General features: G+C 40.6%; 6 non-coding genes across 6 annotated transcripts; all 6 read right to left on the reverse strand.

Moving 5' to 3' along the window:
• Positions 1–98: 98 nt before the first annotated feature.
• On the reverse strand, positions 99–171 carry TRNAF-GAA (transfer RNA phenylalanine (anticodon GAA)). The gene has a single exon. It is a non-coding gene; the product is annotated as a tRNA-Phe (tRNA).
• A 3,998-nt stretch (positions 172–4,169) lies between these two features.
• On the reverse strand, positions 4,170–4,242 carry TRNAL-GAG (transfer RNA leucine (anticodon GAG)). Its single transcript has one exon. It is a non-coding gene; the product is annotated as a tRNA-Leu (tRNA).
• A 508-nt stretch (positions 4,243–4,750) lies between these two features.
• Positions 4,751–4,823, reverse strand: TRNAF-GAA (transfer RNA phenylalanine (anticodon GAA)). The gene has a single exon. It is a non-coding gene; the product is annotated as a tRNA-Phe (tRNA).
• A 1,090-nt stretch (positions 4,824–5,913) lies between these two features.
• TRNAF-AAA (transfer RNA phenylalanine (anticodon AAA)) lies at positions 5,914–5,986 on the reverse strand. The gene has a single exon. It is a non-coding gene; the product is annotated as a tRNA-Phe (tRNA).
• A 2,254-nt stretch (positions 5,987–8,240) lies between these two features.
• On the reverse strand, positions 8,241–8,313 carry TRNAF-GAA (transfer RNA phenylalanine (anticodon GAA)). Its single transcript has one exon. It is a non-coding gene; the product is annotated as a tRNA-Phe (tRNA).
• Positions 8,314–11,149: 2,836 nt separating this feature from the next.
• Positions 11,150–11,222, reverse strand: TRNAF-GAA (transfer RNA phenylalanine (anticodon GAA)). The gene has a single exon. It is a non-coding gene; the product is annotated as a tRNA-Phe (tRNA).
• Positions 11,223–14,671: the final 3,449 nt, after the last annotated feature.

Raw genomic sequence — 14,671 nt, forward strand, 5'->3', positions numbered from 1 at the left:
GTGTTGTAGATCAGTTGGAAAAAATTTGATGAATAGAGAAAAAGTACTACAGCTGATTCCAAGACCTATTTTGTTAGAAGCAAGGAACCTCTCAACTGTGCCGAAACCCGGGATTGAACCAGGGACCTTTAGATCTTCAGTCTAACGCTCTCCCAACTGAGCTATTTCGGCCTTCTTATAGCTGTGGTCTTCATACTTTAATTTAAACCATTTAACAAAATAGATGCAGGACCTGGATTTTTAACCTCATATGGTAGAGATATGTTTTAAGGAGTCCTGTATCATTCCGCAATTAACTGGTACAATGGGTAAATAGCATTTTTTGGATCCAGGTTAGGTAGTTGTTTTTTTAACTCTGAATGGACTAGCACTATATTACCCAGATATATTTGGCATGAGTAGGTAAGCAATGTCATCTGACTACTGACATCTGTGTTCAAGGGGAAGTGGAAGGTAATGCAGACAAGAGTTTACTTTACAAAAAAGCATGAAATGGGAAATATTCATTGTCAAACCTGAAGGTAAGAGAGGTGGAAGCAAGTTTAGAAGGAGGACATAAAGCAAAGTCTATGTTAAATTGATTGTGTTGTAGATAAGTTGGAAAAAATTTGATGAATAGAGAAAAAGTACTACAGCTGATTCCAAGACCTATTTTGTTAGAAGCAAGGAACCTCTCAACTGTGCCGAAACCCAGGATTGAACCAGGGACCTTTAGATCTTCAGTCTAACGCTCTCCCAACTGAGCTATTTCGGCCTTCTGATAGTTGGCGTCTTCATACTTTAATTTGAACCATTTAACAAAATAGATGCAGGACCTGGATTTTTAACCTCATATGGTAGAGATATGTTTTAAGGAGTCCTGTATCATTCCCAATTAACTGGTGCAATGGGTAAATAGCATTTTTGGGATCCAGGTTAGGTAGTTGTTTTTTTAACTCTGAATGGACTAGCACTATATTACCTAGATATATTTGGCATGAGTAGTTAAGCAATGTCATCTGACTACTGACATCTGTGTTCAAGGGGAAGTGGAATGTGATGCAGACAAGAGTTTACTTTACAAAAAAGGACGAAATGGGAAACATTCATTGTGAAACCTGAAGGCAAGATAGGTGGAAGAAAGTTTAAAAGGAGGACAGAAAGCAAAGTCTATGTTGAATTGATCATTTTGTAGATCAGTTGATAAAAATGTTGATAGAGAAAAAAGTACTACAGCTGATTCCAAGACCTATTTTGTTAGAAGCAAGGAACCTCTCAACTGTGCCGAAACCCAGGATTGAACCAGGGACCTTTAGATCTTCAGTCTTACGCTCTCCCAATTGAGCTATTGCGGCCTGCTTATAGCTGTGGTCTTCATACTTTAATTTAAATCATTTAACAAAATAGATGCAGGACCTGGATTCTTAACCTCATATGGTAGAGATATGTTTTAAGGAGTCCTGTATCATTCCGCAATTAACTGGTGCAATGGGCAAATAGCATTTTTGGGATCCAGGTTAGGTAGTTGTTTTTTTAACTCTGAATGGACTAGCACTATATTACCCAGATATATTTGGCATGAGTAGGTAAGCAATGTCATCTGACTACTGACATCTGTGTTCAAGGGGAAGTGGAAGGTAATGCAGACAAGAGTTTACTTTACAAAAAAGCATGAAATGGGAAATATTCATTGTCAAACCTGAAGGTAAGAGAGGTGGAAGCAAGTTTAGAAGGAGGACATAAAGCAAAGTCTATGTTAAATTGATTGTGTTGTAGATCAGTTGGAAAAAAATTGATGAATAGAGAAAAAGTACTACAGCTGATTCCAAGACCTATTTTGTTAGAAGCAAGGAACCTCTCAACTGTGCCGAAACCCAGGATTGAACCAGGGACCTTTAGATCTTCAGTCTAACGCTCTCCCAACTGAGCTATTTCAGCATTCTGATAGCTGGGGTCTTCATACTTTAATTTGAACCATTTAACAAAATAGATGCAGGACCTGGATTTTTAACCTCATATGGTAGAGATATGTTTTAAGGAGTCCTGTATCATTCCCCAGTTAACTGGTGCAATGGGTAAATAGCATTTTTGGGATCCAGGTTAGGTAGTTGTTTTTTTAACTCTGAATGGACTAGCACTATATTACCTAGATATATTTGGCATGAGTAGGTAAGCAATGTCATCTGACTACTGACATATGTGTTCAAGGGGAAGTGGAATGTGATGCAGACAAGAGTTTACTTTACAAAAAAGGACGAAGTGGGAAACATTCATTGTCAAACCTGAAGGCAAGATAGGTGGAAGAAAGTTTAAAAGGAGGACAGAAAGCAAAGTCTATGTTGAATTGATCATTTTGTAGATCAGTTGATAAAAATGTTGATAGAGAAAAAAGTACTACAGCTGATTCCATGACCTATTTTGTTAGTAGCAAGGAACCTCTCAACTGTGCCGAAAACCGGGATGGAAACAGGGACCTTTAGATCTTCAGTCTAACGCTCTCCCAACTGAGCTATTTCGGCCTGCTTATAGCTGTGGTCTTCATACTTTAATTTAAACCATTTAACAAAATAGATGCAGGACCTGGATTTTTAACCTCATGTGGTAGAGATATGTTTTAAGGAGTCCTGTATCATTCCCCAGTTAACTGGTGCAATGGGTAAATAGCATTTTTGGGATCCAGGTTAGGTAGTTGTTTTTTTAACTCTGAATGGACTAGCACTATATTACCCAGATATATTTGGCATGAGTAGGTAAGCATTGTCATCTGACTACTGACATCTGTGTTCAAGGGGAAGTGGAAGGTAATGCAGACAAGAGTTTACTTTACAAAAAAGCATGAAATGGGAAATATTCATTGTCAAACCTGAAGGTAAGAGAGGTGGAAGCAAGTTTAGAAGGAGGACATAAAGCAAAGTCTATGTTAAATTGATTGTGTTGTAGATCAGTTGGAAAAAATTTGATGAATAGAGAAAAAGTACTACAGCTGATTCCAAGACCTATTTTGTTAGAAGCAAGGAACCTCTCAACTGTGCCGAAACCCAGGATTGAACCAGGGACCTTTAGATCTTCAGTCTTACGCTCTCCCAATTGAGCTATTGCGGCCTGCTTATAGCTGTGGTCTTCATACTTTAATTTAAATCATTTAACAAAATAGATGCAGGACCTGGATTTTTAACCTCATATGGTAGAGATATGTTTTAAGGAGTCCTGTATCATTCCGCAATTAACTGGTGCAATGGGCAAATAGCATTTTTGGGATCCAGGTTAGGTAGTTGTTTTTTTAACTCTGAATGGACTAGCACTATATTACCCAGATATATTTGGCATGAGTAGGTAAGCAATGTCATCTGACTACTGACATCTGTGTTCAAGGGGAAGTGGAAGGTAATGCAGACAAGAGTTTACTTTACAAAAAAGCATGAAATGGGAAATATTCATTGTCAAACCTGAAGGTAAGAGAGGTGGAAGCAAGTTTAGAAGGAGGACATAAAGCAAAGTCTATGTTAAATTGATTGTGTTGTAGATCAGTTGGAAAAAATTTGATGAATAGAGAAAAAGTACTACAGCTGATTCCAAGACCTATTTTGTTAGAAGCAAGGAACCTCTCAACTGTGCCGAAACCCGGGATTGAACCAGGGACCTTTAGATCTTCAGTCTAACGCTCTCCCAACTGAGCTATTTCAGCATTCTGATAGCTGGGGTCTTCATACTTTAATTTGAACCATTTAACAAAATAGATGCAGGACCTGGATTTTTAACCTCATATGGTAGAGATATGTTTTAAGGAGTCCTGTATCATTCCCCAGTTAACTGGTGCAATGGGTAAATAGCATTTTTGGGATCCAGGTTAGGTAGTTGTTTTTTTAACTCTGAATGGACTAGCACTATATTACCTAGATATATTTGGCATGAGTAGGTAAGCAATGTCATCTGACTACTGACATCTGTGTTCAAGGGGAAGTGGAATGTGATGCAGACAAGAGTTTACTTTACAAAAAAGGACGAAGTGGGAAACATTAATTGTCAAACCTGAAGGCAAGATAGGTGGAAGAAAGTTTAAAAGGACAGAAAGCAAAGTCTATGTTGAATTGATCATTTTGTAGATCAGTTGATAAAAATGTTGATAGAGAAAAAAGTACTACAGCTGATTCCATGACCTATTTTGTTAGAAGCAAGGAACCTCTCAACTGTGCCGAAACCCGGGATTGAACCAGGGACCTTTAGATCCTCAGTCTAACGTTCTCCCAACTGAGCTATTTCGGCCTTCTGATAGCTGGGGTCTTCATACTTTAAATTGAACCATTTAACAAAATAGATGCAGGACCTGGATTTTTAACCTCATATGGTAGAGATATGTTTTAAGGAGTCCTGTATCATTCCCCAGTTAACTGGTGCAATGGGTAAATAGCATTTTTGGGATCCAGGTTAGGTAGTTGTTTTTTTAACTCTGAATGGACTAGCACTATATTACCCAGATATATTTGGCATGAGTAGGTAAGCAATGTCATCTGACTACTGACATCTGTGTTCAAGGGGAAGTGGAATGTGATGCAGACAAGAGTTTACTTTACAAAAAAGGACGAAATGGAAAACATTCATAGTCAAACCTGAAGGCAAGATAGGTGGAAGAAAGTTTAAAAGGAGGACAGAAAGCAAAGTCTATGTTGAATTGATCATTTTGTAGATCAGTTGATAAAAATGTTGATAGAGAAAAAAGTACTACAGCTGATTCCAAAACCTATTTTGTTAGAAGCAAGGAACCTCTCAACTGTGCCGAAACCCGGGATTGAACCAGGGACCTTTAGATCTTCAGTCTAACGCTCTCCCAACTGAGCTATTTCGGCCTTCTGATGGCTGGGGTCTTCATACTTTAATTTGAACCATTTAACAAAATAGATGCAGCACCTGGATTTTTAACCTCATATGGTAGAGATATGTTTTAAGGAGTCCTGTATCATTCCCAATTAACTGGTGCAATGATTAAATAGCATTTTTGGGATCCAGGTTAGGTAGTTGTTTTTTTAACTCTGAATGGACTAGCACTATATTACCTAGATATATTTGGCATGAGTAGTTAAGCAATGTCATCTGACTACTGACATCTGTGTTCAAGGGGAAGTGGAATGTGATGCAGACAAGAGTTTACTTTACAAAAAAGGACGAAATGGGAAACATTCATTGTGAAACCTGAAGGCAAGATAGGTGGAAGAAAGTTTAAAAGGAGGACAGAAAGCAACGTCTATGTTGAATTGATCATTTTGTAGATCAGTTGATAAAAATGTTGATAGAGAAAAAAGTACTACAGCTGATTCCAAGACCTATTTTGTTAGAAGCAAGGAACCTCTCAACTGTGCCGAAACCCGGGATTGAACCAGGGACCTTTAGATCTTCAGTCTTACGCTCTCCCAACTGAGCTATTGCGGCCTGCTTATAGCTGTAGTCTTCATACTTTAATTTAAATCATTTAACAAAATAGATGCAGGACCTGGATTTTTAACCTCATATGGTAGAGATATGTTTTAAGGAGTCCTGTATCATTCCGCAATTAACTTGTGCAATGGGCAAATAGCATTTTTGGGATCCAGGTTAGGTAGTTGTTTTTTTAACTCTGAATGGACTAGCACTATATTACCCAGATATATTTGGCATGAGTAGGTAAGCAATGTCATCTGACTACTGACATCTGTGTTCAAGGGGAAGTGGAAGGTAATGCAGACAAGAGTTTACTTTACAAAAAAGCATGAAATGGGAAATATTCATTGTCAAACCTGAAGGTAAGAGAGGTGGAAGCAAGTTTAGAAGGAGGACATAAAGCAAAGTCTATGTTAAATTGATTGTGTTGTAGATCAGTTGGAAAAAATTTGATGAATAGAGAAAAAGTACTACAGCTGATTCCAAGACCTATTTTGTTAGAAGCAAGGAACCTCTCAACTGTGCCAAAACCCGGGATTGAACCAGGGACCTTTAGATCTTTAGTCTAACGCTCTCCCAACTGAGCTATTTCAGCATTCTGATAGCTAGGGTCTTCATACTTTAATTTGAACTATTTAACAAAATAGATGCAGGACCTGGATTTTTAACCTCATATGATAGAGATATGTTTTAAGGAGTCCTGTATCATTCCCCAGTTAACTGGTGCAATGGGTAAATAGCATTTTTGGGATCCAGGTTAGGTAGTTGTTTTTTTAACTCTGAATGGACTAGCACTATATTACCCAGATATATTTGGCATGAGTAGGTAAGCAATGTCATCTGACTACTGACATCTGTGTTCAAGGGGAAGTGGAATGTGATGCAGACAAGAGTTTACTTTACAAAAAAGGACGAAATGGAAAACATTCATAGTCAAACCTGAAGGCAAGATAGGTGGAAGAAAGTTTAAAAGGAGGACAGAAAGCAAAGTCTATGTTGAATTGATCATTTTGTAGATCAGTTGATAAAAATGTTGATAGAGAAAAAAGTACTACAGCTGATTCCAAGACCTATTTTGTTAGAAGCAAGGAACCTCTCAACTGTGCAGAAACCCGGGATTGAACCAGGGACCTTTAGATCTTCAGTCTAACGCTCTCCCAATTTAGCTATTTCGGCCTGCTTATAGCTGTGGTCTTCATACTTTAATTTAAACCATTTAACAAAATAGATGCAGGACCTGGATTTTTAACCTCATATGGTGAGATATGTTTTAAGGAGTCCTGTATCATTCCGCAATTAACTGGTGCAATGGGTAAATAGCATTTTTGGGATCCAGGTTAGGTAGTTGTTTTTTTAACTCTGAATGGACTAGCACTATATTACCCAGATATATTTGGCATGAGTAGGTAAGCAATGTCATCTGACTACTGACATCTGTGTTCAAGGGGAAGTGGAAGGTAATGCAGACAAGAGTTTACTTTACAAAAAAGCATGAAATGGGAAATATTCATTGTCAAACCTGAAGGTAAGAGAGGTGGAAGCAAGTTTAGAAGGAGGATATAAAGCAAAGTCTATGTTAAATTGATTGTGTTGTAGATCAGTGTGAAAAAATTTGATGAATAGAGAAAAAGTACTACAGCTGATTCCAAGACCTATTTTGTTAGAAGCAAGGAACCTCTCAACTGTGCTGAAACCCAGGATTGAACCAGGGACCTTTAGATCTTCAGGCTAACGCTCTCCCAACTGAGCTATTTCGGCCTTCTGATAGCTGTGGTCTTCATACTTTAATTTGAACCATTTAACAAAATAGATGCAGGACCTGGATTTTTAACCTCATATGGTAGAGATATGTTTTAAGGAGTCCTGTATCATTCCCCAGTTAACTGGTGCAATGGGTAAATAGCATTTTTGGGATCCAGGTTAGGTAGTTGTTTTTTTAACTCTGAATGGACTAGCACTATATTACCCAGATATATTTGGCATGAGTAGGTAAGCAATGTCATCTGACTACTGACATCTGTGTTCAAGGGGAAGTGGAAGGTAATGCAGACAAGAGTTTACTTTACAAAAAAGCATGAAATGGGAAATATTCATTGTCAAACCTGAAGGTAAGAGAGGTGGAAGCAAGTTTAGAAGGAGGACATAAAGCAAAGTCTATGTTAAATTGATTGTGTTGTAGATCAGTTGGAAAAAAATTGATGAATAGAGAAAAAGTACTACAGCTGATTCCAAGACCTATTTTGTTAGAAGCAAGGAACCTCTCAACTGTGCCGAAACCCGGGATTGAACCAGGGACCTTTAGATCTTCAGTCTAACGCTCTCCCAACTGAGCTATTTCAGCATTCTGATAGCTGGGGTCTTCATACTTTAATTTGAACCATTTAACAAAATAGATGCAGGACCTGGATTTTTAACCTCATATGGTAGAGATATGTTTTAAGGAGTCCTGTATCATTCCCCAGTTAACTGGTGCAATGGGTAAATAGCATTTTTGGGATCCAGGTTAGGTAGTTGTTTTTTTAACTCTGAATGGACTAGCACTATATTACCTAGATATATTTGGCATGAGTAGGTAAGCAATGTCATCTGACTACTGACATCTGTGTTCAAGGGGAAGTGGAATGTGATGCAGACAAGAGTTTACTTTACAAAAAAGGACGAAGTGGGAAACATTAATTGTCAAACCTGAAGGCAAGATAGGTGGAAGAAAGTTTAAAAGGAGGACAGAAAGCAAAGTCTATGTTGAATTGATCATTTTGTAGATCAGTTGATAAAAATGTTGATAGAGAAAAAAGTACTACAGCTGATTCCAAAACCTATTTTGTTAGAAGCAAGGAACCTCTCAACTGTGCCGAAACCCGGGATTGAACCAGGGACCTTTAGATCTTCAGTCTAACGCTCTCCCAACTGAGCTATTTCGGCCTTCTGATAGCTGGGGTCTTCATACTTTAATTTGAACCATTTAACAAAATAGATGCAGCACCTGGATTTTTAACCTCATATGGTAGAGATATGTTTTAAGGAGTCCTGTATCATTCCCAATTAACTGGTGCAATGATTAAATAGCATTTTTGGGATCCAGGTTAGGTAGTTGTTTTTTTAACTCTGAATGGACTAGCACTATATTACCTAGATATATTTGGCATGAGTAGTTAAGCAATGTCATCTGACTACTGACATCTGTGTTCAAGGGGAAGTGGAATGTGATGCAGACAAGAGTTTACTTTACAAAAAAGGACAAAATGGGAAACATTCATTGTGAAACCTGAAGGCAAGATAGGTGGAAGAAAGTTTAAAAGGAGGACAGAAAGCAAAGTCTATGTTGAATTGATCATTTTGTAGATCAGTTGATAAAAATGTTGATAGAGAAAAAAGTACTACAGCTGATTCCAAGACCTATTTTGTTAGAAGCAAGGAACCTCTCAACTGTGCCGAAACCCGGGATTGAACCAGGGACCTTTAGATCTTCAGTCTTACGCTCTCCCAACTGAGCTATTGCGGCCTGCTTATAGCTGTAGTCTTCATACTTTAATTTAAATCATTTAACAAAATAGATGCAGGACCTGGATTTTTAACCTCATATGGTAGAGATATGTTTTAAGGAGTCCTGTATCATTCCGCAATTAACTTGTGCAATGGGCAAATAGCATTTTTGGGATCCAGGTTAGGTAGTTGTTTTTTTAACTCTGAATGGACTAGCACTATATTACCCAGATATATTTGGCATGAGTAGGTAAGCAATGTCATCTGACTACTGACATCTGTGTTCAAGGGGAAGTGGAAGGTAATGCAGACAAGAGTTTACTTTACAAAAAAGCATGAAATGGGAAATATTCATTGTCAAACCTGAAGGTAAGAGAGGTGGAAGCAAGTTTAGAAGGAGGACATAAAGCAAAGTCTATGTTAAATTGATTGTGTTGTAGATCAGTTGGAAAAAATTTGATGAATAGAGAAAAAGTACTACAGCTGATTCCAAGACCTATTTTGTTAGAAGCAAGGAACCTCTCAACTGTGCCAAAACCCGGGATTGAACCAGGGACCTTTAGATCTTCAGTCTAAAGCTCTCCCAACTGAGCTATTTCAGCATTCTGATAGCTGAGGTCTTCATACTTTAATTTGAACCATTTAACAAAATAGATGCAGGACCTGGATTTTTAACCTCATATGATAGAGATATGTTTTAAGGAGTCCTGTATCATTCCCCAGTTAACTGGTGCAATGGGTAAATAGCATTTTTGGGATCCAGGTTAGGTAGTTGTTTTTTTAACTCTGAATGGACTAGCACTATATTACCCAGATATATTTGGCATGAGTAGGTAAGCAATGTCATCTGACTACTGACATCTGTGTTCAAGGGGAAGTGGAATGTGATGCAGACAAGAGTTTACTTTACAAAAAAGGACGAAATGGAAAACATTCATAGTCAAACCTGAAGGCAAGATAGGTGGAAGAAAGTTTAAAAGGAGGACAGAAAGCAAAGTCTATGTTGAATTGATCATTTTGTAGATCAGTTGATAAAAATGTTGATAGAGAAAAAAGTACTACAGCTGATTCCAAGACCTATTTTGTTAGAAGCAAGGAACCTCTCAACTGTGCAGAAACCCGGGATTGAACCAGGGACCTTTAGATCTTCAGTCTAACGCTCTCCCAATTTAGCTATTTCGGCCTGCTTATAGCTGTGGTCTTCATACTTTAATTTAAACCATTTAACAAAATAGATGCAGGACCTGGATTTTTAACCTCATATGGTGAGATATGTTTTAAGGAGTCCTGTATCATTCCGCAATTAACTGGTGCAATGGGTAAATAGCATTTTTGGGATCCAGGTTAGGTAGTTGTTTTTTTAACTCTGAATGGACTAGCACTATATTACCCAGATATATTTGGCATGAGTAGGTAAGCAATGTCATCTGACTACTGACATCTGTATTCAAGGGGAGGTGGAAGGTAATGCAGACAAGAGTTTACTTTACAAAAAAGCATGAAATGGGAAATATTCATTGTCAAACCTGAAGGTAAGAGAGGTGGAAGCAAGTTTAGAAGGAGGATATAAAGCAAAGTCGATGTTAAATTGATTGTGTTGTAGATCAGTTGGAAAAAATTTGATGAATAGAGAAAAAGTACTACAGCTGATTCCAAGACCTATTTTGATAGAAGCAAGGAACCTCTCAACTGTGCCGAAACCCAGGATTGAACCAGGGACCTTTAGATCTTCAGGCTAACGCTCTCCCAACTGAGCTATTTCGGCCTTCTGATAGCTGTGGTCTTCATACTTTAATTTGAACCATTTAACAAAATAGATGCAGGACCTGGATTTTTAACCTCATATGGTAGAGATATGTTTTAAGGAGTCCTGTATCATTCCCCAGTTAACTGGTGCAATGGGTAAATAGCATTTTTGGGATCCAGGTTAGGTAGTTGTTTTTTTAACTCTGAATGGACTAGCACTATATTACCCAGATATATTTGGCATGAGTAGGTAAGCAATGTCATCTGACTACTGACATCTGTGTTCAAGGGGAAGTGGAAGGTAATGCAGACAAGAGTTTACTTTACAAAAAAGCATGAAATGGGAAATATTCATTGTCAAACCTGAAGGTAAGAGAGGTGGAAGCAAGTTTAGAAGGAGGACATAAAGCAAAGTCTATGTTAAATTGATTGTGTTGTAGATCAGTTGGAAAAAATTTGATGAATAGAGAAAAAGTACTACAGCTGATTCCAAGACCTATTTTGTTAGAAGCAAGGAACCTCTCAACTGTGCCGAAACCCGGGATTGAACCAGGGACCTTTAGATCTTCAGTCTAACGCTCTCCCAACTGAGCTATTTCGGCCTGCTTATAGCTGTGGTCTTCATACTTTAATTTAAACCATTTAACAAAATAGATGCAGGACCTGGATTTTTAACCTCATATGGTAGAGATATGTTTTAAGGAGTCCTGTATCATTCCCCAGTTAGCTGGTGCAATGGGTAAATAGCATTTTTGGGATCCAGGTTAGGTAGTTGTTTTTTTAACTCTGAATGGACTAGCACTATATTACCTAGATATATTTGGCATGAGTAGGTAAGCAATGTCATCTGACTACTGACATCTGTGTTCAAGGGGAAGTGGAATGTGATGCAGACAAGAGTTTACTTTACAAAAAAGGACGAAATGGAAAACATTCATAGTCAAACCTGAAGGCAAGATAGGTGGAAGAAAGTTTAAAAGGAGGACAGAAAGCAAAGTCTATGTTGAATTGATCATTTTGTAGATCAGTTGATAAAAATGTTGATAGAGAAAAAAGTACTACAGCTGATTCCAAGACCTATTTTGTTAGAAGCAAGGAACCTCTCAACTGTGCCGAAACCTGGGATTGAACCAGGGACCTTTAGATCTTCAGTCTAACGCTCTCCCAACTTAGCTATTTCGGCCTGCTTATAGCTGTGGTCTTCATACTTTAATTTAAACCATTTAACAAAATAGATGCAGGACCTGGATTTTTAACCTCATATGGTGAGATATGTTTTAAGGAGTCCTGTATCATTCCGCAATTAACTGGTGCAATGGGTAAATAGCATTTTTGGGATCCAGGTTAGGTAGTTGTTTTTTTAACTCTGAATGGAAAGGGGCGACCATTCGGTCCCCCCGAAAGTATGGCGGAGTACCACGATCCCCCCGGGAAGCCATCTTGGGCGGGAGGCGAGTCTCGGCTGCTATGCCCGAAGCGGCGTAGCCGGGGCGCGCCTTTTTCCCGCCCTGGAGTGGGCTGGCCTAGACACTGACGCGGCCGGCCACGCCCTTGGGCCAGGCAGGGGCGGGTTTACGCCCGCCCTGAAGACGGATAAAAGGAGCAACAAGCCAAGAAAGCATCCTCTTGTTCCTGTGCTCTGAAGCTGCACCTCCTCGCTGCACGTGAGCTCGAGACGGAACGAAGAGCCAATTTTGAGCGTTGTAATCTTTCTTGTTTGTTTTACAGATACTCTGTTGGAGAATGCCCAAGAAAGCGGGAAAGCGAATGACTACCGACCAGATGCTGCATGTTCTTATGAAAGAGGTGACCGACCTAAAGAGGCGAATGGCGGATAAAGACGAGGAAGGGGGACCGAAACGTCCTTTGGCAGGAGCAGCTCCGGGAGGAAAAGGCAAGAGGCCCAGAAGGGGAGCAGCTGGGGGAGACATCCCGGTTCCCTGTACCCCACTCGAAGAACCAACTCCGATGCCGGAAGAGGGGAATCTGATTCCCGTGGTGGTCACCCCCGTGTCCGGGGAGGATATGCCGCCCGAGCTGGCAGCACAATTAGCAGCGTGGTTGGGTAAAGGTAGCGAGGGCACCACGGCTGACGACGCGCGGGTGTTGATGAAGCAACTGCGTGAAACAAGGGCTGCGGCAGTAGAGAAACCACCTGGGACAGGTCCAGTCGCAGATACAGCTTCCGGTTCAGGTAAGCGGCCATTGCCGATTGCGAGGGATGAGTCTGCACCCTCACGAAGGGAAAAGTTGGGTCAACATGTCCCTCTGGCTATTAAAGAGAAGATATGGGCAGATGAGTATATAAACATCTTCTCGTTGCTTACCGATCATTATGAGATGGAGCATGTTAAGAGCCAGAAGGAGCTCATGCATCCGAGTGTTTGGCGCGCAAAGATGGCCGCCTTTAAGGTAAATGAAAACATTGGCACTTGGGGCAGAGCGTGGGGGATTTTTACATCCATCATGGGTGAACGTAGGCCCGAGTTGCTGTCCGAATTGCCGATTTATCAGTCACGGATCATGGGGTATTCTGTATCACACGAGGGCAATCAATGGTTCTGTTACGATAATATTTTCAGAAAAGCGAAAGAACATGATAAAAACTTAACTTGGGATTGTTATGATTCTGTGTCTTGGTCCAAAATGGAAGATACTGGTATGTTGAAGTTGCCATTGGTAGGGAGTAGCGTGGGTGAATCCTCCCGCCAATATGCTGGGACGCCCTTTCGATCAGGTACGAGTAACGACTACCACTCGAGGCCGATCGGCAACGCAGGTAAAAGGGGGATTTGTTGGAACTTTAACAGGGGTAAATGTACGAGGCCCCAGGGGTCATGCAAATTTAGGCACGAATGTGGTGGGTGTGGGCAATCATCCCATCCTGAGTCCATGTGCAGAGCCAAAACGGGTGATAACGGGAGTAGAGGAGGCGCCAAACAGGTCTGATATAGTCCGAGGGGCGCCTTTACCTACTCCGATTGATACCATGGCAATGATTCCCTGGCTCAGCGAATACCCGGATCACGCTTCCGCTGGGGTGTTGCGGAACGGGTTTTCATATGGTTTCCGCATCCCAGTGGGGGAGTTTCAGGGTATAGCGAAATGTAAAAACCAAATATCGGTCTTGCAACATACGACCGTGGTACAGGAAAAGATCGGGAAAGAGGTTACTCGAGGTCGAGTCGCCGGTCCATTTAATGTGCCTCCAGTTGCTAACTTTGTTTGTTCCCCTTTAGGGGTGGTCCCCAAGAAGGACCCGGGTGAGTTTCGGCTGATACATAATTTATCAGCCCCACGTGGTCTTTCCGTAAACGATGCGATAGACCCGGAAGTGTGTTCGGTGCGGTACGCATCCTTCGATGAGGCCGTAGCCATATTGAATCGCCTGGGGCCCGGTGCGCTGATGGCAAAATCTGATATCGAGTCAGCGTTCCGGTTGCTCCCGGTACATCCAGACGACCAGCGTCTTCTTGGTTTCATGTTTCAGGGTCACTATTACATGGATAGGTGTATGCCAATGGGGTGCTCTATATCTTGTGCCTATTTTGAAAAGTTCAGTTGTTTCCTGCAATGGGTCTTCACAAAGAAGACGGGGTTTCAACATGTTATGCATTATCTCGATGACTTTTTGTTTCTGGGGGCAGCCGGGGATCCGGAATGTGGACAGGCTTTGACTGAATTTTGTGTCTTGATGAATCAGTTTGGCGTGCCATTGGCACCAGGTAAGACTGTGGGTCCCTCGACTTGCCTCGAGTTTCTGGGGATCGAGCTCGACTCTGAAGAAGGTTGTTTTCGTTTACCAGGAGACAAAGTGTTAAGATTCAGGGCATGCCTGCAAACGTGTATAAGTGAGTCTAAGGTTAAGCTACATCAATTGGTGGGACAGTTGAATTTTGCCCTAAGAGTAATACCGATGGCCCGCCCCTTTTCCCGCTCGATCGCTCAAGCCATGGTCAGCCTGAAGGAGGGTCATCACCGCACGAGGCTCTCAGCAGAGGTTCGCCAGGACATGCGCATTTGGTTGGCATTTCTGGCGGATTTCAATGGT

Source organism: Lissotriton vulgaris, chromosome 8, assembly GCF_964263255.1.
Source record: "Lissotriton vulgaris chromosome 8, aLisVul1.2, whole genome shotgun sequence".
NCBI lineage: Eukaryota > Metazoa > Chordata > Amphibia > Caudata > Salamandridae > Lissotriton > Lissotriton vulgaris.